At 36.5% G+C, this 23,456-nt stretch overlaps 1 long non-coding RNA gene across 1 annotated transcript; it reads right to left on the reverse strand.

Moving 5' to 3' along the window:
* Positions 1–6,017: 6,017 nt before the first annotated feature.
* Positions 6,018–20,023, reverse strand: LOC110625219. Its single transcript, XR_002489549.2, has 2 exons — positions 19,485–20,023; positions 6,018–6,411 (listed from the first exon to the last, which is right to left on the reverse strand). It is a non-coding gene; the product is annotated as an uncharacterized LOC110625219 (long non-coding RNA).
* Positions 20,024–23,456: the final 3,433 nt, after the last annotated feature.

A 23,456-nucleotide genomic window follows, 5' to 3' on the forward strand; every position in this document is an offset into this window, starting at 1 on the left:
ACTCTTCCTTTGCAATCATTCCACTGATTGGCCAATGAGACATAACTTTAAGGTTTAAATATTTATTATGAATTTTCATGTAGGGAATAACTTGAAAATTTATTTTTATAAATGGAATTAATTAAATTTATTTTTTAAAATAAATAAATTAATTAAATTTATATAAAATACCTATACAAATTATTATAAATATTTAGTGATTAATTTTTAAAAAGATAAAAATAAATTATAATTAAAATTACAACATTTTTTCTAACCATAAATATTTTCCACCCACTGGATTAAAACTAAATTTTATCTCCACCGGATTGGATTGTCTACTACTGTTACCTCATGAATAAATAGTGGGTGCGGTGAAAGAGTCACGCTAATTGTTGTAAATTTATTTGACTTTGTGCAAAGTTTTCCAAACAAGAAAACGCCTGCTTGATTAGCGTTTTCTTGTTTATTTTATGCTTTATTGAAAATGCTAATAGTTGGTGTTTTCTCTAATATATAATTTTTTTTTGAAAAAGTTTGTTTTCTTACAAATTTACTGAATACGTCAAAATTAGTGTTTTCATTATTAAATAATTTTAACTTTTTGAGCATAATAATTTGCTAAAGAAACACTAAGTTTAACCTATTACATTACTTTGGTAAATAGTCTAGAAATCATATTCTTTTTTCAAATTGTTTTTTTAAACATATTTTTAATAATAAACCCTGATTTAGCATTCTTTAATATTAGCAAATATTAAACAAAAATGATGTGGGTAATTATGTAATTTCAATAATGCTTGATTCTATCTACTGTGATTCATGATTTTCAATATACTTTTTGTCTAGAGTAGACTAGCCCAATATAATGCTTTGATAGCATTTGAGATGTTCCATTTTCTTAAACAGAAAAACTTGATATAAGCAAGGCCTATAATAAAGTATATGTGACATTTTTCTCAAAGCTATTTGAAATTTGTTTATATTTAAAGATTAAGAGATTAATTATGCCATGTGTGTTCTTTGTTTTAAACTTACTAGATATATCAAACAAGGTAATCCCCTAATGTCCTATATATTTTTGTTGTTTGTGAAGGGACTGCCACTCTTAATCAGGCAAGTAGAGCTTAATAGTGTTTTCTATGGTATCAAGATGGTGTGATTTTTTAATGGTGCTATCCATAGCATCAAGATAGCAAGCCTTTAATTCCACGCTTAATTTTTCTCTTTTGTAAATGTTACTATTGTATTTGGTAGAGCTTCTCTTGAAGAGGTTTTGCTTAATGCCTACAAAGACGCATTTAGGGGAGAGCATATATCGGTTTGAATCGAAAAATCGAACCGAACCTATTAATTTCGATTTAATAGTTTGGTCAATTAGAATATTCAATTCGGTTTGGTTCGGTTAGTATTTTTCAGTTTATTCGATTTTCGGTTCGATTTGATTTAAACGTATTAAATAACCGACAAACCGAATAACTGATTTTATACATACTTTTATTATGTGGAATACTGATTTTATACATACTTTTAAATTTTACATGGATTTATATGGATTTTTTTAAATATTATCATTATATATTCAGACAATATTTATTGGTAAATTTATGTGAAATATTTATTGAATTATTCTATTGAAATTAAAAGCAGAAAATTAAAAAAATTATAGATTTCGGTTTGAAGTAATTGAACCGAACCGAACTGATTTTTAAAGAGGATGCTTACAAAAAAGGCAACTAGAAAGTCCGTTGGATGGCATGGGAGAAATTATTAAAATCGAAAAGGGATGGAGGTTTAAGGAGTGACGGATCAAAAGGGAGCAAGCAAGGGTTGTCGCCTCCCTGAAATTTTAATTTTTAAATAAGAGTTCATTAAGTGTAAGTTTATGTTTAATATATTCCTATGTTTAATCCCTCATTCTTAAAAAAAAATTTTGAAAGGTAATTTTTTTATTGGTGTAGGTAAATAAAAATTTAATGAATTCCAATTAATAAATTAGAATTATATTTTTACTAAATCTAATTTTATTTAAATTATAATTAGTTTAGCATAACTATATAATTTAAACTTATTAAATGTAGATTATGCTTCTACGAAGTGTAAAAGTTAATGAACACATTGCCCCGTATTCACCCTCTTTTAAGTATAAATGTTATGTTCGTCCACTCTAAGGGTAAATGGTGTGCCTATCATTAGGATTGGTTTCATAATATTTCAAGATTTTAATTTAGAAAATGCTTTTCAGTATTGTATAGTGAGTCCTAAAAGTTCCTACATCACTTGCTTCAAATATAAAGGAAAATATTTTCCTAGAGGTAATATTCTTAAAGCTTCATTATGACATAGGCTGAGTTACTTATGGAAATCATTCTTCAAACACATGATAAATTATTTTTTGAGCCTTAGCTGGTGTGTTGGTAATAGAGACTAGGTAAAAATAAGGTCTAATAGATGGCTTCCTAAGGAAGTAGGGGAATGAAATGGTCTTTGATGTGCAGTTGAAGGTGTTAATAATCCCCAGAGAAGTAATATGGAATATGCAACTAATACATTTCTTTTCCTTGCTTTTGTGAACAAAAATTTTAACCATACATCCAAGTATTAGATAGCCTTTTGACCACATATATTGGATGGGTATAAAGGGTGTATTTGACTTATAAAAATTAGCTTATAAGTTTGGAGCTTATAAACATTTAAAATTTTATGCAATTATATATTTGGTTAAAATACTTATAAATAATTGATAAACAGTTAGACATTTTTTATAATAGGTAGTTTATAAGCACATTTACTATTAAATTACTAAAAAGGACATCAAATAAAATATGTAATTAAATATTAAAATTAAATGATAGCAATATAACAACTTAGTCAAATTAGCTTATAAGTTTATTGCTTATATTCACCAAATAAAAAGTTTATCACCCCTATTTTTTTTATCTTATAAGCTGAACTTATAAGTTTACAAAATATTATAAATAAATAGATCAATTTATTTTTAGAGCTTATAAGCTAATTTAACCGGTATATAAACTAATACAGATACTCCCAAAGTCGAGGAAGTATATGATTTGAAGTGCATATAATTATTTACAACATTGAGCTTACAAAAACATGCCTAACACATTTGGTATGCTAATTCTATTTGATTAATGGACTAAATTATGTGCTTTGCAAGTTCCTTCTAAAGTGAAAAAATTTTCTTTTGACATTGTATGCAAAATACTCGTCCTTGCTATCAAATTCTATTGAAGAAGAGGGTTGAGGTAGACCCTTTGTGTATGATATGTGGTAAAGTGATATAGAGTCCATAGATTATATGCTTATTAATTGTTTGTTTTCTTTAATGGTATGGGCTACTTTTCTTTTACGCCTTGAGTTTAAAGAATCCAAGTCATTGGCTATAGTCCTAACTTTTCTCTTTTCAATATGTTGATCCTGACTATGTGGAGCTCTTTGTGTTGGTTGCACAAAGCCTTTAGAAAGAACAAAATATCATGATTTTTTAAGAGGATATTTGAATGTTTGTCAGGTAATGAATTAAGGAGTTGTTGTTGAAATATATGTCAACCCCATAAGTTTCGAAAGAGTTTTATTTTGATATCAAAACTTAATGAGCTTATTATTTTAACAAGTTTAGTTGCTTGAGAAGTAAATAGGTAGTATACGTTTGAAGAATTTATAAAAACATAGCTATAAAGAAAAAGGAGACGCCGTAGATAACTCAATATAAATTTTTAGGCCTAAATATAAAAGATTGAGTGAGTTTTGATATGCTAATGTTTTACAAAAAATTAGTTTCAAATGCTCTGAAAATTTTTTTGATCTATATTTAAAGAATTTATGAAATTCAAGATGATTCTTAAAGTATTAAATTTGTTTGAAACAAACTAAGAATAATCATATATTTTATAGTCTAAAATTTTGAAAGGTTAAAATTAGACATATAATTTTAGAACGTTCTAAATTTGAGTATCTAATTTCTGATTGCTTATGGATAACCAATTTCAGTCTGTAATTAATTGATTTCAGTCTACATATTTTTCGATACAATAACAGCTAGATTTTGAAAGCTTTATTACCATTGAGTTTCTTTTATACTTGAGTTGTTGAGTATTTAAATACTTATATTTAAGAGATTATTTCTCTTATTTAAAACTTAATAAACGTGTTGATATTCTAAGAGAGTTCTTAACCTTTTGTAATCTACTTTCACTCAATACCAAAGATCTTTATTGACAAATTTTCTTTCTCATCTTAATAAATTTATACTATATTTATGAGTGTTGAGAATAATTTTATTTCAACCAAAATCTATATAAGGTTGTTCAAGTGAGGCTATTCACTTAGAAGAGGTTTTAAGCACCTATTACAGATTAAGTATAAGTTTGAGAGGTGATTCAAACTTATAAAGATTTACAAGTACTTGGGAAACTCAGTGTATGTAAAAGGATTATTCTCTTGCCAAATTAAAAAAGTTATAGTAAAGTTTAGACTCATAGAAGGACTTTAAGAGAATGGATGTAGGCCAAGTTAGCGAAACTACTATTAAAATATCTCTATGTTGGAAACTTCTCTTTCCTTTTTACTCTTTAATTTTGGCGTTCTATTTTTATTTTGTTGTGCTAATAAGTTGTTAGTCATATTATGTTGAGATTAGTTTGCTATTTATAATTGTTGTTCTGTTTGATCTGTTTTTGCTCTGTTTGATATGTTTTTGCTCTGTAAAGTTACTATTTACTGTAAAGTATTATAAGTTTTCAGAAGAATTTTTAGTAACCTATTTTAAACAATCACATATATTCACATCAGAATTAACAACCATAATTTTTCATTAACCTTTGAGCAAGAGCTAAAAAATGGGTTCAGGTGATCAATTTATCCCTTTTTAGTCACTAACTTTGGGACAAGAAATTGATAGCAAAGTTTTGATTTCTTTCTTAGAGAGATTCAAAATTGCTAGCCCATCAAATTTCAATGGTATCCCTGTACCTTTAGCTGAAAATTACTCTATCACATAACTATCTCTTTTTGATAACAGAAATTACACTTTTAGAAAGTTAGAATGAAAAACTTTATTCAATCTGTTAATATAGAAGCATGGTAAAGGATTATAAGAGATCCTAAAATTCCTTTAATGGCTAATACTAATAAAGAAAATCCAAAAGCTGAAAATGTTGATGCTGATTGGAAAAAAAGTCTCTGTTAATACTAAAGCTTTAAACATATTTTATTCACTACAAAAAAACAGTGATTTAGCGACCAAAATTTTGGTCGCTAAAAAGAAAGATTTGGTCGCTATTATGCAATAGCGACCATTTAGCGACCAAAACGAAATAGTCGGTGTTTGGCCAGTCGCTAAAGTTTTGGCGACAATCTAAAAATTAGTCGCTAAATTAGCGACCAATCAGCGACCATTTTTTGGTCACTAATTTGGTGTCATGGCAAATAAAGTATTAGAAATATTAGTCGCTGGGTGGAAGTAAATTGGTCATTAAATTTTGGTCGCTAAATGGTTGCTAATTTGGTCGCTAAATGGTTGCTAATTTGGTCGCTATTTCGTTGTTATTTGATCGCCTCAGGGAAGAGCATTTAGTCGTTGTGTGGAAGTAAATTGGTCGTTACATTTTGGTTGCGAAATGGTCGCTGTTTTGGTCGCTAATTTGGTCGCTATTTCGTTGTTATTTGATCGCCTCAGGGAAGAGCATTTAGTCGCTGTGTGGAAGTAAATTGGTCGTTACATTTTCATCGCGAAATGGTCGCTGTTTTAGTCGCTAATTTGGTCGCTGTTTCGTTGTTATTTGATCGCACCAGGGAACAACATTTAGTCGCTATTTCGTCGCAAATTAATAGTAAAATTAAAAAATATTTATTATTTAATTTGTTTTTGTGGCTGATTAGTCATTAATAAATACATTTAAATCTAATTCATATCATTTTTTCAATAAATTCATAAACCTGCTATAATATCAATATGTACACACACATTCCAATACATAAAACATCAAAGATAATATATACACATCAAAGATAATATATACACATCAACTTCATTTCATAATTCTGCAATCTAAAAGTACAAAACATTACTATAGTTCAACACTAAGAAACTTAAAATATCTCAAAATACATAATGGATCCAAATAGTATCAAATTCATATTATAAAATATATTATTTAAGTCAGTGAGTAATGACATTATGCTAATCCATATGTGAATCACCAAGGGATCTATGAGCTGGAGGACTATCAGATGATGATGGCATCAATGAGGAAGACTGATGTCCCATCTTCGCTGCCTGTAGTTCATCATGCATTTGAGCTATCATCTGATTTTGATCTTCTACAAGTTTCTGCAAACTATTATACTTCAGTATTCAACAACCCATCCTTGAGCCTATTATACATCCACTGTCGATTGACATTCATTTTCCTACACAAGATATGTATAGTAAAAATATATAAATTAAATTCATAAAAATGGAAGGAGGAATTAAAGTAAATTGAGATAATTTTGATTATGATTTTAATTACAGTCAATCGGTCAAGTGTTGTTGTGCACAACAATAGCTCAGACTGCATTTGCAGTAAGTGCTGCTGTGCATAGTACACTGGCTGCAAGTGCATTGCTGGGCAGCAAGTGCAATGCTGCACTGCACAGCATTTATGCACAGCAGATGCTTGCTGCTGCACTTGCAGCAAGTGCAGTGCTGCACAGCATGTGCACGTTGCTGCTGCACTCAGTGCTGCACAGCATGTTAATATAAACGGCTGCAATTCAAAAGTATCTTCTTACCTTATTATAAAATGCAGCTATGGACAATCCATCCAAACACACTGAATCAAAAAATATGAAACCCTAATGTAGCCTATCAGGTTGAGTTTCATATTAACATAAATGAAGTGAATTAGCTGGATAGTAATTATATTTTTTATTTTTATCTCGTTTTAGGAGTTAATAGAGGCATTTTAATTTGTTATAATTATATTCTTACAATTGAAAATAAAACTAATTTCCAACATTAAATTTGTTATAATTATAATTTTTCAAAGTTAAAAGATAATTTAAGACAAACTAATAAATTAAGTATTGATTAATTTTTTACTATTTTAAATGAATATAAAAGTTATCAAACTATATATATTTTAGTTTCATATTTAATTTTTTAGAAGGGCCAAGTACTAATTTATATACTATTAATTTTAAAATTATTATTAAAATATATATACCTAATCTTTTTAAATAAAACTGATAAACCTGAACATTGAGATAAGAAAGTTGGGTTCAGGTTTGTGCTTTCTAAAACTGTATTTTTATTGAATGCAATATTATATTTTAGCAAATTATTATTAAGGCATTAATATTTTATTAAAACTAATTAATTAAATATTTTTAAGTTAAACTACAATAAAGTTAAGTTGTTTAATCTTTTTATCCAAGAAAATACTGATTAAATTATTTTAATTTTAAATATATACACTATTTAGTATATATAATTTTAGCTATTCATATACTCTGCAATTTATCCATAATATTCCGTCGTCTAACTAAAATTAATTGATTAAGGTAATATTAATTTTACATAGGTAATTTTTAATTTAATCTTAGTATTTTAATTTTAATTTAAAAAACTATTAATATAAATTTAATATATTAATATTAAAATTAATATTATCATATATATTATAAATTGAATAATATATAATATAAAAACTATTAATTGAATAATATATAATATAAATTTAATATATTAATATTAAAATTAATAATATTATAATATCAATACTTTTAATACTAATTAAAATGATATTTTATGATAGTTTTATTTTTTACAAATTAAATATTGTTTGAGAATAAAAAATATTAAATAATTTGTAATTTGGAATTAGGGATGACAACGGATCGGATATTTTCGGGTATCCGATCCGACCGAACCCTAATAGAATGGATTTGGGTAGTTATAATCGGGTTTAGGATGGGTTCAGGTTTTAAAAATAATACCCGTTGCGGATTTGGATCGGATTCGGGTTTTATGTACAGGGTACCCACTACCCGAACCCGTTTATATAAATAATTAATTTAATATAAAAAATATATTTTACAATAATATTTATAAATTTTTTTATATATATTTTTATTTAAAAATTTAAATATTCTTTAGAAATATTAGATTTTTTAAATGAAAATTATTAATGAAAAATATTTTTTATATAAATCATTAATTAAAATATATAAGATTAAACGGGTTCGGATTTTATTCGGATAATAATAATCGGGTTTGGGACGGATTCGGATAGTTTAAATTAATTTTTAATCGGGTTCGGATATTACTAATATAAATCGGGTTCAGGTTCGGGTAGTTTAATTTTCGCAGATACCCTACTCGTTTACATCCCTATTTGGAATGTATAATTCGTAAACAAAGTAAATTCATAGCATTGAAAATTAACATTCTACCACTTAACTCTTGTTGATTTTTCTTATCCGTGTCAAATTATAGACTATTTTTTCTTATCCGTGTCAAATTATAGACTATAAAAGTATGTTATTTTTCTTTATCCGTGTCAAATTATAGACTATTTTTTCTTTTTGACTGTGTGATTATTAAAATCGGTCAAAAATAACATTTTCGGTTATCAATAAAATTATAATCCACCTGGAATTCTAAACCTAAATCCTACGTTCCAAAATATCAATAATAACAGCTAAGCCTTTCTATCATTAACAAAAGTCAAAGACAAATAAAAACTGTACTCACAAAACATTCATATCGCATGAACAAGCAAAAGAAAAAAAACAAAATGATTGAGCTATCAAGGATAAAATATCTCAAGCCCCAAATCCAATTGCTTAAAAAGAGGCAACATCTCCAAGTTGCATCAATCCAATAACAAAGACAGTCTTACAATGGCATTCTTGAGTTAGTTCTCAGTTAAATTCCTAATGAAGAATGTGTTAACAGTACTCAAACAAAATGTGTCCCTCGATTGGGAAAATCTTATAACCACTTTTAAACTCCATCACCAAACTGTAGTAATCCACAATGGGGAGAAAGAAAAATTCCCAAAATTGCATCCTAAACTAAAACCCCACCAAACAAACAAAGATGGGAAAATAAGAAAAGAACGCGAAAAATTAAAAAAGTTTGAAATAAATAAACAAATGAAAATTGAGGAGAAGCCATAAACAGATAATAGAGGAGAAACTGAGTAAAGCGAAGACCAAGACTCAAAATGCAGAGAGAAGAGAAGCCAATAAAATAAAAATAAAAAAAGAAAAATAAAAAGAGAGAGAGAGGGACCAGCGTTTCCAAGGGGATAGATAATGGTTCCATTAAAAAGGCTAAAATTACAACAGAGGACAGGCGGAAAAAGTGATTGCACAGAATAAGGTAAGAAGATACTTTTGAATTGCAGCCCATAAATTCTAAAAATCAACAATATCCAAATAATCAAATTAATAATCAAATTAATAGTCCAAAAATTCTGCTCTTGCCTCCATTAGTATTTCCTTTTACACGAAAGATAACCTACTTTAGAATATAACACAGTTAGCACAAAAAGTAAGTTCCAAATTAGCTCTTAGTTACAGTTTATGCTGTAAGTCCACCCAAGTACTGTAAAAAACAAATAAGAAAGCAATTGATCATTGATCAGTGAATGAGCCTGTAATACCCGGCTCGAGTCCGGCATCGGAATTCCTGTAGTCCAGTGGAATCTCGGGTGTCGGAACCCTCGAGAAGGGTAATACATATGTTTTTTTAAAGTATTTTCACTGGTTTTCATGGTTTGAAGGGTTAAAAGACTTGAGTTTTGAAAGAAAAGCAACAAGGGAGAAATGCAAAGGTTCGGCCGCCGAAGGTCACTTTCGGCCGCCGAACATTGCATGGTTGCGGCTTCACGTTCGGCTGCCGAAGGTGGTCTGGCCAGCCACCTATAAAAGGGCCAAGGGTCGGTGGAAGGAGGCTATTTCTCCTCCACTTGCAGCCAGAGGTGAGTTTCAGCCTCTCCCACGTTGACTTTCATGTTTTCCATGATTTTCATCAAGTCTTTCATGAGTTTTAAGAGTTTTGGTGACTTATGAAGGTTTTGAGCAAAAGAAGCAAGTTTTGAAGCTTGGAGCTTTGGAAGAGCTTTTCTTCATATCTCCACGTTGGGATCCTTCATCCTCAAGTTTTTTAAGAGGTAAGTGAAGATCCTGAGCTTCTTTGATGGATTGTGAAAGGTTTTATGAAGTTTGTATGGGTAGTATGCATGTTTAGGTTTAGGTGAGGTTTTTGGTGATTTGTGGTGTTCCAGCATGATTAAGTGTTGTGTGTTATGTTTGTTGGGGTTTTAGGGTAGTTTTAGACCCCTTTGTGCATATCTATGTGTATATGCTAGTTGGGAGTAGTTGCTATGCATGTTTGTAGGTTTTTGGGCAAAGTTTGCATGAAACAGAGCAGGGTTCTGTCCTTCGGGCAAAACCAGGTTCGGCCGCCGAAGGAAGGTTCGGCCGCCGAACCCTTTGTGGAGGCAGTTCGGCTGCCAAAGGTTGCCCCCGAAAGCTAGGCTTTCGGTTTAGAAAGGGACTTTCGGCCGCCGAAAGAGGGAGTTCGGCCGCCGAAAGTGTGTGAGTTTCGTCTCTGGACGAGACCTTCGGCCGCCGAAGGTGCCGCCGAACATGCATGAGTTTCGTCTCTGGAGTGGGGTTTCGGCCGCCGAACCTGCCGCCGAAAGTGCCCTGTCCAGCTTCCTTTTGCATGTTTTATGTGATGGTTTGAGGATTGTTTAGAGGGGTTTTGGGGAGTCTCTTAGAGATGTTCTTGAGTGAGTTTAGTCCCTCATTTGAGTCCACCTGTGTAGGTACGGACCAGAGGAATCAGGGACATCAGCAGTGAGTCCAGAGTCAGAACCTGCAGAGTCAGTTCAGAGAGAACTACAGGTGAGTGGAATTTAACTTAATGTTTTAATATGAGAACTGAATATTTTATCATGCTTCATGCATCATGAATATGCTATAGGGTGAGTGCATTAGTGTACACGAAGATGATGCATTGCATTTATCCTTGTACTTGGCACTGCTCCTTGTACATTGCTTATGTGAGACGGCACGGACTTCGTGAGGATTCATTAGCCCTCAGAGGAAAGACCTGGAACAGCCCTACGGGGACCAGGCACACACAGAAAGACCTGGAACAGCCCTACGGGGACCAGGCACATGGTACTTAGGTACCCCAGATGAGAGAGAGGGAGTTTTGATCCGTCCGGCCGAGGTGATGTGATTCTGTGTTGCATTCCATGAGAGCATGTTTTATCACCTGTATTTGCCTATTCTACTCACTGGGCTATTGTAGCTCATCCCTCTCCCCTAACTTCAGTTGTGCAGGTTCAGAGGTCAGAGAGAACTCAGCAGGGTACAGGAAGAGTACAGAGTGGTGTAATAGCTAGTGTGGACATGTAAATGTATAGAGATAATGTATATGTATAGTGTATAGAATGGTGCTTGATTTATAAGACTTGTAATCCCTTTGTGGAGTCACATGATCAGTTTATGTATGTTTCTTTATTGTTGTATGTTTATGAGCAAAACCAGGCTTAACATTATGAGATTGATCCGCCTAGAGCCATGAGGAGCTCTAGTAGGGATTGGTAGAGCACAGAGAGAGTGCATGCACAGGTTAAGCCTTGGAATGAAGAAAAGTTTTATGTTTTTACAGCAAATGTATGATCATGTATGGGATTTTACAGGTAGACAGACAGGATAGCAGGCTTACTACGGGTCCCGGCGACCTTAAGTCGATCTGGATCCTAGTGCCGGTGGCAGTTCGGTTTCCGGGCTGTTACAGATTGGTATCAGAGCCCTAGGTTCATATGGTCGGACCTATAGAGAGAGAGTTGGGCTCATAGAGAGGTTTAGCAGGTCAAGCACCATAGGAAAACATGTCCACTAGGATAGGATGTCAGTCCTGTCTATATGCTGATGTGCTATGCCCTGAGTTATGCATGTGCATGTTTTTGATGTGTTGCTGATGTGTTATGTGATTTGTTATTTTACAGAGAGTGAAGATGCGAGGAACTCGTCGATCCGCGAGATTGACTGGAGTCCCACCCGTAAGTGAGGGTACAGCTGCTCGTCCACCTGCCTTGCCAAGGGCAAGATCTCACAGGTCAAGCAGGGAGGGAACGTCACGAGACCCTAGAAGGTCTTCTGACGAGAGTAGGAGAGGAGTAAGCAGAGGGGGAAGGTCAGTAGAAGAAAGAGGTGTGATGGAAGAGGATCAGAGTAGAGATGCAAGCATGGGTATAGGAAGGTCAGAAGAAGGTATGGGGGAGTCCCAGGGAGGCATGCAGGCCTCGGGGTTTGGCTATCCACCCTTTTCACAGGGCCCAGAGTATCCGATGGGAGGCACGTCGGATTTCTCCAGTTTTGCCCCATATCCACCCTACATGCCATATATGCCCTATCCTGCTTTTTATCCACCATATCATATGTATCCACCCCCACCTGTTCATCCAAGTCCAGTACAGCCTGAAGTGAGGGAACCAGTTCCTCCACCACCACCTCCTGAACCAGTAGCCCCTGTTGTGGAAGCACAGCAACCCAGTTCGTCAGGGGGAAGTAAGGTGAAGATGACCGAGTACTTAAAGTTGGATGCTCCGAAATTCAATACAGGAGATGATCCCTTTGAGTATCTCAGTGCAGTCAGAATGATAACAAGTGAGTTGGGAGCAGATGATGGTAGAGCCATTGAGATGGCAGGGTTCACGTTAAAGTGTAAGAAAGCTAGAGAATGGTTCAAGAACTATGTGGACCCGAGACTTGAGAGTATGACATGGGAAGAGTTCGCCAACGAATTTGCTGGATGGGCTTTTCCTGACAGTTCCAGGGAACTAAAGGTTGTGGAGTTTGAGCAGTTGCGACAGACGGAGGAGATGAGCGTTGATGAGTATACAGATAAGTTCCTGGAATTGTTGCCATATGTCGGTCAAGCATATGATACAGATCAGAAGAAGGCAAAGAGATATGCCACAAGGCTTCATCCCAGGTATTTCTCTTTGATTCTTCATGCGGAGAAGGAAAGTTTCCACTCTATTGTGGATGCTGCTAGAAAGATGGAGGCCAGTGCTATAAGTCAAGGTGTAGTTAAGGCACAGTCTTCTGGTGCTAAACCAGGTTCCTCCTCACAGGGTACAGTAAGTGCAAGTAAGAGGAGATGGGAGAAATTCAGAGGAAAGAAAGGCAAGTTCTGGAACAGGCTTAAGTCAGGTCTAGGAATGAGTAGTGGCTCCAGTTCTGGCGCAGATTTTCCAGTGTGCAAGAGGTGTGGCAAACAGCATAGAGGAGCTTGTCAGTTGGGATCCACAGCCTGCTATAGATGTGGGCAGGAGGGACATTATGCACGGGAATGTCCTCAGGCGACTTTGGTTGCACCATCCCAGCAGATGAGTACGGGCAGTGTAGTTCAGCCCGTAGCTTCAGCCGTACCACCAAGCAGTGGCAGAGGAAGAGGAAGAGGGGCAGCCTCTTCATCAGGGATGGGTTCCCGAGGTGCAGGTCCGTCAGCCCCAGCACGGATTTTCACCCTGACTCAGCAGGAGGCAGACACGTCGAACACGGTGGTGTCAGGTAATCTCCTCATTGGGTGTTCTGAGGTGTATGCTTTAATGGACCCCGGTGCTTCTCACTCTTTCATTTCTTCTAGAGCTGCAGAGAGGTTGGGTCTGATGGTGTCTGAGTTAGAGTATCCTCTATGGGTCAGTGGACCCAAATGTGATCCATCTTTGGCAGAGTCAGTCTGTCGGTTCAGTCCAGTGTGCATAGAGGGTAGATACCTTCCAGCTGACCTGGTGGTTCTAGAGTTGACAGATTTTGATGTCATTCTAGGGATGGACTGGTTATCTACGTATGATGCTACCCTGAACTGTAGAGACAAGGTAGTCAGTGTCAGAGACCAGGATGGGTCAGAGTGTGTCTTCAGAGGAGACAGGAGAGGGACACCTAGGGGTTTGATATCAGCCCTCCAGGCTCGTAGAATGTTAAGGAAGGGGTGTCAGGGGTTCCTAGCTTATGTGAGAGAGCTAGACAGTCAGATTAGGGAACCATCCTCAGTACCAGTTGTTAGAGACTTCCCAGATTTGTTTCCTGAAGAGCTTCCAGGACTACCACAGGATAGGGAAATAGAGTTCGAGATTGAGTTGATGCCCAATGCCAGACCGATCTCTATTCCTCCCTATAGGATGGCACCAGCAGAGTTGCGAGAGTTGAAAGAGCAGTTACAGGATTTGGTAGCTAAGGGTTTCATCCGCCCGAGTACCTCACCCTGGGGTGCTCCAGTATTATTTGTCAGAAAGAAGGATGGACCTCTTAGACTTTGTGTCGACTACAGACAGTTGAACAAAGTCACGATCAAAAACAAGTATCCTTTACCCAGGATTGATGATCTATTCGACCAGCTGGCAGGAGCAGGTTGTTTTTCTAAAATAGATCTGAGATCCGGATACCATCAGTTAAAGATCAGGGAAGGAGATGTATCTAAGACTGCTTTCCGAACCAGATATGGGCATTATGAGTTCCTTGTGATGCCGTTCGGGTTGACTAACGCCCCTGCAGCATTCATGGATCTCATGAACAGGGTTTTCAGGGAGTACTTAGATCGTTTTGTGATCGTCTTTATTGATGATATCTTGGTGTACTCCAGGAATGCAGAGGACCATGCCCAGCATCTTCGGATAGTGCTGCAAACCTTGAGAGAGCATGGCTTGTATGCCAAGTTCTCCAAGTGTGAGTTCTGGTTAAGGAGCATTTCCTTTTTGGGACATGTTGTATCAGAGGACGGTATAGCAGTAGATCCCAAAAAGGTAGAGGCAGTAGCCAACTGGCCTACACCCACTACGGTGACAGAGATCAAGAGTTTTCTGGGTTTGGCAGGCTACTATCGGAGGTTTGTTCAGGACTTCTCGAAGATAGCTGCTCCTATGACCAGACTGACCAGAAAGAATCAGAAGTTTATATGGTCAGAGGAATGTGAGGAAAGTTTTGCAGAGTTGAAGAGACGGTTAACTTCAGCACCGGTGTTAGCGCTGCCAATCAGTGATGAAGATTTCACAGTGTTCTGTGATGCATCCCGAGTGGGATTAGGTTGTGTGTTGATGCAGAATGACAAAGTGATAGCTTATGCTTCTAGACAGCTGAAGAAGCACGAGCTGAATTACCCGACACACGATCTTGAGATGGCAGCTGTTATCTTTGCACTTAAGATGTGGAGGCATTACCTCTATGGGGTAAAATGTGAGATCTATACGGATCATAAGAGCCTGCAGCACATCTTAAGTCAGAGAGAGTTAAACTTGAGGCAGAGACGGTGGGTAGAATTGCTCAGTGATTATGATTGCAAGATCCAGTATCATCCAGGCAAAGCTAATGTGGTAGCTGATGCCTTAAGCCGAAAGTCACTTGGCAGTTTATCCCACATTGCAGTAGAGAGAAGACCGGTGGTGAAGGATTTCTACAAGCTCGTGGAAGACGGGTTACAGTTGCAGTTATCTGGTACAGGTGCTTTGATTGCACAGATGAGAGTGACACCAGTGTTTCTAGAGCAAGTGGCTCTGAAACAGCACGAAGACCCCGAGTTAGTGAAGATTGCCAGGACTGTTCAGTCGGGCAACAGTACAGAGTTCAGATTTGACGGTGAGGGGATTCTTCGACATGGTAAGAGGTTATGTGTACCAGATGATAGCAGTTTGAAGGCAGACATTATGAGGGAAGCTCATAATGCGCGGTATAGCATTCACCCGGGAGCCACCAAGATGTATCAAGATCTGAGAAGGGTGTATTGGTGGCCAGCAATGAAGAGAGAAGTGGCACAGTTCGTGTCAGCCTGCGAGACATGTCAAAGGGTGAAGCTAGAGCACCAGAAGCCGGCTGGAATGCTTAACCCACTGCCGATTCCAGAATGGAAATGGGAAAACATAGCTATGGATTTTGTAGTGGGCTTACCGGCGACGTCTAACAGACTAGACTCCATCTGGGTGATTGTGGATAGACTCACTAAATCTGCTCACTTCATTCCAGTCAGGAGTAACTACTCTGTGGACAAGTTGGCGCAGGTGTATGTAGACGAGATAGTAAGGTTGCATGGAGTTCCAGTGTCGATAGTATCAGATCGAGGACCTCAGTTCACCTCCAGGTTTTGGCGGAGTCTGCAAAATGAAATGGGCACAAGGTTGGATTTCAGCACTGCTTTCCATCCACAGACAGACGGTCAGTCCGAGAGGACCATCCAGACCATTGAAGATATGTTGAGAATGTGTGTGTTAGACTTTGGCGGTTCTTGGAGGCAGCATCTACCTTTGGTGGAGTTTGCCTACAACAACAGCCATCATGCTAGCATAGGGATGGCCCCTTATGAAGCTTTGTATGGGAGGAAGTGCCGAACACCTGTTTGCTGGGAAGAGGTAGGAGAGAAAACTCTTGCAGGGCCAGAGTTAGTTGAGATAACCAGCAAGTTAGTGCCTATCATCAGAGAGCGGATCAGAACAGCTGTAAGCAGACAGAAAAGCTATGCAGACCTCCGTAGGAAGCAGATAGAATTTCAGGAGGGGGATATGGTATTGCTTAAGGTATCTCCGATGAAGGGAGTGGTTCGGTTTGGAAAGAAAGGTAAACTGGCCCCACGGTACATTGGTCCCTTTGAGATATTGCAGCAGATCGGGCCTGTATCGTATAAGCTAGATTTACCAGCTTCTATGGAACGAATTCACCCGGTATTCCATGTTTCTATGTTGCGGAAGTTTGTGTCAGATCCAGAGAAGGTTCTTAGTGAACCTGAGGTGGAAATCTTAAGTGATCTCACCTATATAGAGCAGCCAGTGCGGATCCTTGACACCCAGATCAGAAAGCTGAGAAACAAGGAGATACCAATGGTGAAAGTTTTATGGAACCACCACAACCTAGAAGAGTGCACTTGGGAGACTCGGGAGTCCATGCTCCAGCAATACCCATATCTGTTTTAAGGTTAGTTTTTCCCCTTTTCTATGTGTTTATGTTGTGTTAGGGACATTCGGGGACGAATGTTCTTAAGGGGGGGAGAATGTAATACCCGGCTCGAGTCCGGCATCGGAATTCCTGTAGTCCAGTGGAATCTCGGGTGTCGGAACCCTCGAGAAGGGTAATACATATGTTTTTTTAAAGTATTTTCACTGGTTTTCATGGTTTGAAGGGTTAAAAGACTTGAGTTTTGAAAGAAAAGCAACAAGGGAGAAATGCAAAGGTTCGGCCGCCGAAGGTCACTTTCGGCCGCCGAACATTGCATGGTTGCGGCTTCACGTTCGGCTGCCGAAGGTGGTCTGGCCAGCCACCTATAAAAGGGCCAAGGGTCGGTGGAAGGAGGCTATTTCTCCTCCACTTGCAGCCAGAGGTGAGTTTCAGCCTCTCCCACGTTGACTTTCATGTTTTCCATGATTTTCATCAAGTCTTTCATGAGTTTTAAGAGTTTTGGTGACTTATGAAGGTTTTGAGCAAAAGAAGCAAGTTTTGAAGCTTGGAGCTTTGGAAGAGCTTTTCTTCATATCTCCACGTTGGGATCCTTCATCCTCAAGTTTTTTAAGAGGTAAGTGAAGATCCTGAGCTTCTTTGATGGATTGTGAAAGGTTTTATGAAGTTTGTATGGGTAGTATGCATGTTTAGGTTTAGGTGAGGTTTTTGGTGATTTGTGGTGTTCCAGCATGATTAAGTGTTGTGTGTTATGTTTGTTGGGGTTTTAGGGTAGTTTTAGACCCCTTTGTGCATATCTATGTGTATATGCTAGTTGGGAGTAGTTGCTATGCATGTTTGTAGGTTTTTGGGCAAAGTTTGCATGAAACAGAGCAGGGTTCTGTCCTTCGGGCAAAACCAGGTTCGGCCGCCGAAGGAAGGTTCGGCCGCCGAACCCTTTGTGGAGGCAGTTCGGCTGCCAAAGGTTGCCCCCGAAAGCTAGGCTTTCGGTTTAGAAAGGGACTTTCGGCCGCCGAAAGAGGGAGTTCGGCCGCCGAAAGTGTGTGAGTTTCGTCTCTGGACGAGACCTTCGGCCGCCGAAGGTGCCGCCGAACATGCATGAGTTTCGTCTCTGGAGTGGGGTTTCGGCCGCCGAACCTGCCGCCGAAAGTGCCCTGTCCAGCTTCCTTTTGCATGTTTTATGTGATGGTTTGAGGATTGTTTAGAGGGGTTTTGGGGAGTCTCTTAGAGATGTTCTTGAGTGAGTTTAGTCCCTCATTTGAGTCCACCTGTGTAGGTACGGACCAGAGGAATCAGGGACATCAGCAGTGAGTCCAGAGTCAGAACCTGCAGAGTCAGTTCAGAGAGAACTACAGGTGAGTGGAATTTAACTTAATGTTTTAATATGAGAACTGAATATTTTATCATGCTTCATGCATCATGAATATGCTATAGGGTGAGTGCATTAGTGTACACGAAGATGATGCATTGCATTTATCCTTGTACTTGGCACTGCTCCTTGTACATTGCTTATGTGAGACGGCACGGACTTCGTGAGGATTCATTAGCCCTCAGAGGAAAGACCTGGAACAGCCCTACGGGGACCAGGCACACACAGAAAGACCTGGAACAGCCCTACGGGGACCAGGCACATGGTACTTAGGTACCCCAGATGAGATAGAGGGAGTTTTGATCCGTCCGGCCGAGGTGATGTGATTCTGTGTTGCATTCCATGAGAGCATGTTTTATCACCTGTATTTGCCTATTCTACTCACTGGGCTATTGTAGCTCATCCCTCTCCCCTAACTTCAGTTGTGCAGGTTCAGAGGTCAGAGAGAACTCAGCAGGGTACAGGAAGAGTACAGAGTGGTGTAATAGCTAGTGTGGACATGTAAATGTATAGAGATAATGTATATGTATATGTATAGTGTATAGAATGGTGCTTGATTTATAAGACTTGTAATCCCTTTGTGGAGTCACATGATCAGTTTATGTATGTTTCTTTATTGTTGTATGTTTATGAGCAAAACCAGGCTTAACATTATGAGATTGATCCGCCTAGAGCCATGAGGAGCTCTAGTAGGGATTGGTAGAGCACAGAGAGAGTGCATGCACAGGTTAAGCCTTGGAATGAAGAAAAGTTTTATGTTTTTACAGCAAATGTATGATCATGTATGGGATTTTACAGGTAGACAGACAGGATAGCAGGCTTACTACGGGTCCCGGCGACCTTAAGTCGATCTGGATCCTAGTGCCGGTGGCAGTTCGGTTTCCGGGCTGTTACAGAGCCAAGTTCACAGTTCATTTACTTTCCATGGGCATTTTCTCCAGAAAGCATGACCGCATCAGAAGAATTTGAAAGGAATTAAGGAGATTTTTAGTAACAAGTATAAAGTCTCTTTTCTTAGCTATGTTAGATTTTGTCTTATCATGCCGTCTATATTGTTTGTAGTGTTAGGACATTTAATAAGATACCTCAAATAAGAAAGTTACACAACCAACACTTTTCTCAATAGTGACTCAATACTCTTTATAAAAAAAAATTTAATTACCTTTTACAGTTGCTGATGAGGACTGAGGACTGAGAACTGAGGAAGACTGAGGGCTGAGGAAGACAGAGGATTGAGGACAACCAAGTTGCTGACGGCGCGGAGAGCTGATGGACTGGAGAGCGACGACCGACGATTGCGTGGAGAGCGACGACCGACGCCGACGATGGTGTGGAGGCCGCGAAGAGGCTCTTCTTGCATGCAACACATCAGAAAGCGAAAAAAATGTCAACAACACAAAGAAGCAAGTACTGGGAGAGAGGATTTGGGTTAGAAGCTAGAGAAATTGAAAAAACCTTGGGAGAAAACTACAAATCCACCAGTGACAGAGAGACTAGAGAGCGACAGTGAGGTAAGGAGGAGTCGGCGTTGCTAACTAAGTCGCGCATCCGCAACGTAGTGAAGATCGATGACCCGAGTTAGTCGTGATGGTTAATCGGTCGATGTCGAGAGGAGAGTGGAGGTTGGTTGGACGGTGGACAGTGGACCCGCTGGAAGTGGTGGAGCTCAATGCTCAGAGAAGAGGCAGAGGCATGTGTGACGTGAGGCGGCGTGGAATGGAGATTAGCGTCTCTACTCAGTGGCACGACTTTTAGATTTAGGGCAAATAAGGGTACATTTCAAAACGACATAGTATAGGTGATTTCGGTTCGGTTTTGATCAGAAATCAAATCGAACCGAACTGATCAAACCGAACTGATTTTGGTCAGAAACTGATCAAACCAAATCGATTTTGGTCAGAAATTGAATCAAACCGAACCGGTCTGATTCGGTTCGATTCGATTCGATTTGATCGGTTTCGATTTTTAATAATTTTTTTTTATTTTTTACACTTTATTTTTAGTATTTTAAAATTTAATTAAAATATTTTAATCTTAATATGATTTAATTTCTCTATATTATTGAAAAAACATATTATTATCATTAATCGGTTCGGTTCGGTTTTTTCGATTTTTTCTGATCAAAACCGAATCGAAATAATAAAAAATTTTAAAATTAAAAATCGAACTGAACCGAAATGTATAAAAAACCGAACCAAAATTTTAAATCGATTCGGTACGGTCGATTCTTTCGGTTTGAACCGATTTCTACTCACCTCTAGGGATTAGAGTTAATTTTGTTAGGGATTAGGGATTAAGGATTAGGAATTAGGAATTAGGGATTAGGGATTAGGATTAGGGATTAGGATTAGGGATTAGGGTTAGGGATTAGAGATTAGAGTTAGTTTTGTTAGGAATTAGAGATTAATTAGGAATTAGGGTTAGAGATTAGGGATTAGGGATTAGAGTTAATTTTATTAGGGATTAGGGATTAATTAGGGATTAGAGATTAGGGATTAGGATTAGGGATTAGGTTAGAGTATCCTTAAATTATCAAAACGATGTCATTTTGTATACCGAATTGAAATTACTTAATTTAAAATTTTAAATAAAATAAAATTTAATTAAAAATTAAATTAAAATTTAAAAAATGAAATGGTTGCTGATTGGTCGCTATTTAGCGACTAAACTAATTAGTCGCTAAATATGGTCGCAAAATATTTCCGCCCAAAAAGTAGTCACAATTTCGTCGCAAATATGATCGCAAATATCTCGCGCCACTAATTCCCTCTAAATTTAGCGATGATTTAAGATTTGGTCGCTAAATAGCGACCAAATAACGACCAATTTTTGGTCGTTGAGCTTTTTGTTAAATAAAAATATTATTTCATTCATGTAGTAGCAGAATGGTCGCTGATTGGTTGCTATATAGCAACCAAAAATTTTGGTCACTAATTTTAGTCGCAATTTCACAGTTTTTTTGTAGTGATTGTGCACTTAATATAATTGAATATAACTATATTTCGAGATATGTATATGCTAAAAAAGTATGAGACAAACTTTAAGTGATATATGAAAGCACAAACCAAGTGGAAGAGTCTAAAAAAAAATATACTAGTTAGAGATTATGAGCTCTTTGATACAAAATATTGTGAAACCCTTGCTGAAAGGAGCACCAGATTTACTGATCTGGTTAACCTTTTGAAAGCCCCCAGTAAAAGGTTTGAAAATTTTTAATTGGTCAAGAAGATCTTTAGATTTCTTCTAAAGGCTTGAAAAGAAAAAACTACGGTAATTGATCAAACATAAATTAGCAACATTTTTATCATTTTTATTACTGTTTAAATATGTATTTTTCTAGTTTAATTTATATTTTTATGATTTTTTTAGATATTTAGTTTGCGCTCCCTCTGTTGGTCTTTGATACCCTATTTGTGAAAGTTTTAATCTGATAAGATACAGTGACTTTGATTTTGCTGAAAAAAAATAGATAGTAAAAGCACATTTAGAACTTCTCAATTTCTGGGACATGCCTTAATTTCTTAGTTTAGTAAGAAGCAAACTTCAGTAGCTCTATCTATCGCTTAAGTTGAGTATATTACTGTTGGAAATTGTGTTGCAAAAATTATTTAGATGAAGCGACAATTAGAGGACTATGGTGTTAAGATTAATCTTGTATGCATTAAATGTGATGATACTAATGCTATCAATCTGACAATGAATCCTATCTAGCATTCTAGAACAAAACATATAGAGATCAAACATCACTTCTTAAGATCATGTACATAATGATATGTAGAACTAGAATTTATACCTACAGAGAACAATTTATTGATATTTTTACAAAATCCTTAAATGAGGATGTCTTTTGTAGGATTAAAAACAGCTTGGCATGATTAATCTTGACTAATGTTAAATGATGCATATCCATTGATAATTTTGGTGATATTCTTGTTTGAATATGAAGTGTTATTATACTCTATTTGAGAATATCCCATACTAGTTTTAGAGATCTGTTTTTGAATAGCTATATTTTTAACAAGTCTTATTTTAAAACCACTTTGCCAAACTTTCATTTGTTTTCACACTATGTATGTCTTTAAATTGTACTTCCATGTTTTGTAATTGAAACAGTTTGTTTATATCTTAAGCACCTCAATCATTTTTAGCAATGTTGCATTTTAATTTTCATGAAATAGTGTGTTTTCTCTTTTTAATGAAATGAGTTTTGATTGGTTTGTTTTGATATATTGATACTCTTAAAGAGCGACAAAAATGTATTTTCTCGATATCAAGATTTTAGGCAGCAAAGGTTTACAAATAGAATATTCTTAAAGTTATTTTTCCTCAAAGTAAAAGATCTTAAAATATAGGTTACAAAGATTTAAGCGAATTAAAAATGGAGTTTTGTAGCCTAAGTTATGGTTTTTCAAAGATTCAATGAATAAATTTTCTGCTTCCTAAAGTGGACTTTAGGTGGTAGAAGTGAAGAGAAGTAGAGGCAAAAGTCTACAACTTTCGACTACTGAAAGTGGACTTTAATTTGCCGAATATGTTTTTAAAGTTCTTTGATTTCTTACCTCCCAAGGTTTCGGCACCCGGACTTAAATATTTGGTCACCAAACCTGAGTGTTTTTTAACATAATATAATAGCTATTTTAGTATACAAGCAACTCTATTTGCATTTAACGCATCCCCAACAATCATATTTATGTTAGAACTATAAATATAATATGTTTTTATATGAAAAAAGTTACAACAACCATTTAAATATACATTTATTGATATTCAAGATTTTCACACTCTTTCTCTCTTTAAGTCTTGAGTTATAGCATTAATTTCTTAACAGTTAATTTTGAGCTGTAATTAGTTTGCATTTTTAAATTGAGTAAAGGTTGTTGAGTGAATTTATTGTATTGAATGCAATATTGAGCAAAGGTTTGCTCTTGTAAGAAAAATGGATTGTAAAGACCAAATGTTTGCTCTAGAATTGTAAGGGTTTTAATCTTCACCCAAAGGAAATTTAATAGTGGAGTTGAACTTTGAAAGAGGGTATTGAGGAGAGGACGTGGGCTTGAGGACGTGTTCAGTTTATATTTCCTTCCATTTCAACTCTTTAAATTGCTTGTAGCCTTTAAATTTTTTATAAAACCAA

Source organism: Manihot esculenta, chromosome 10 (assembly GCF_001659605.2).
Source record: "Manihot esculenta cultivar AM560-2 chromosome 10, M.esculenta_v8, whole genome shotgun sequence".
Classification (NCBI taxonomy): domain Eukaryota; kingdom Viridiplantae; phylum Streptophyta; class Magnoliopsida; order Malpighiales; family Euphorbiaceae; genus Manihot; species Manihot esculenta.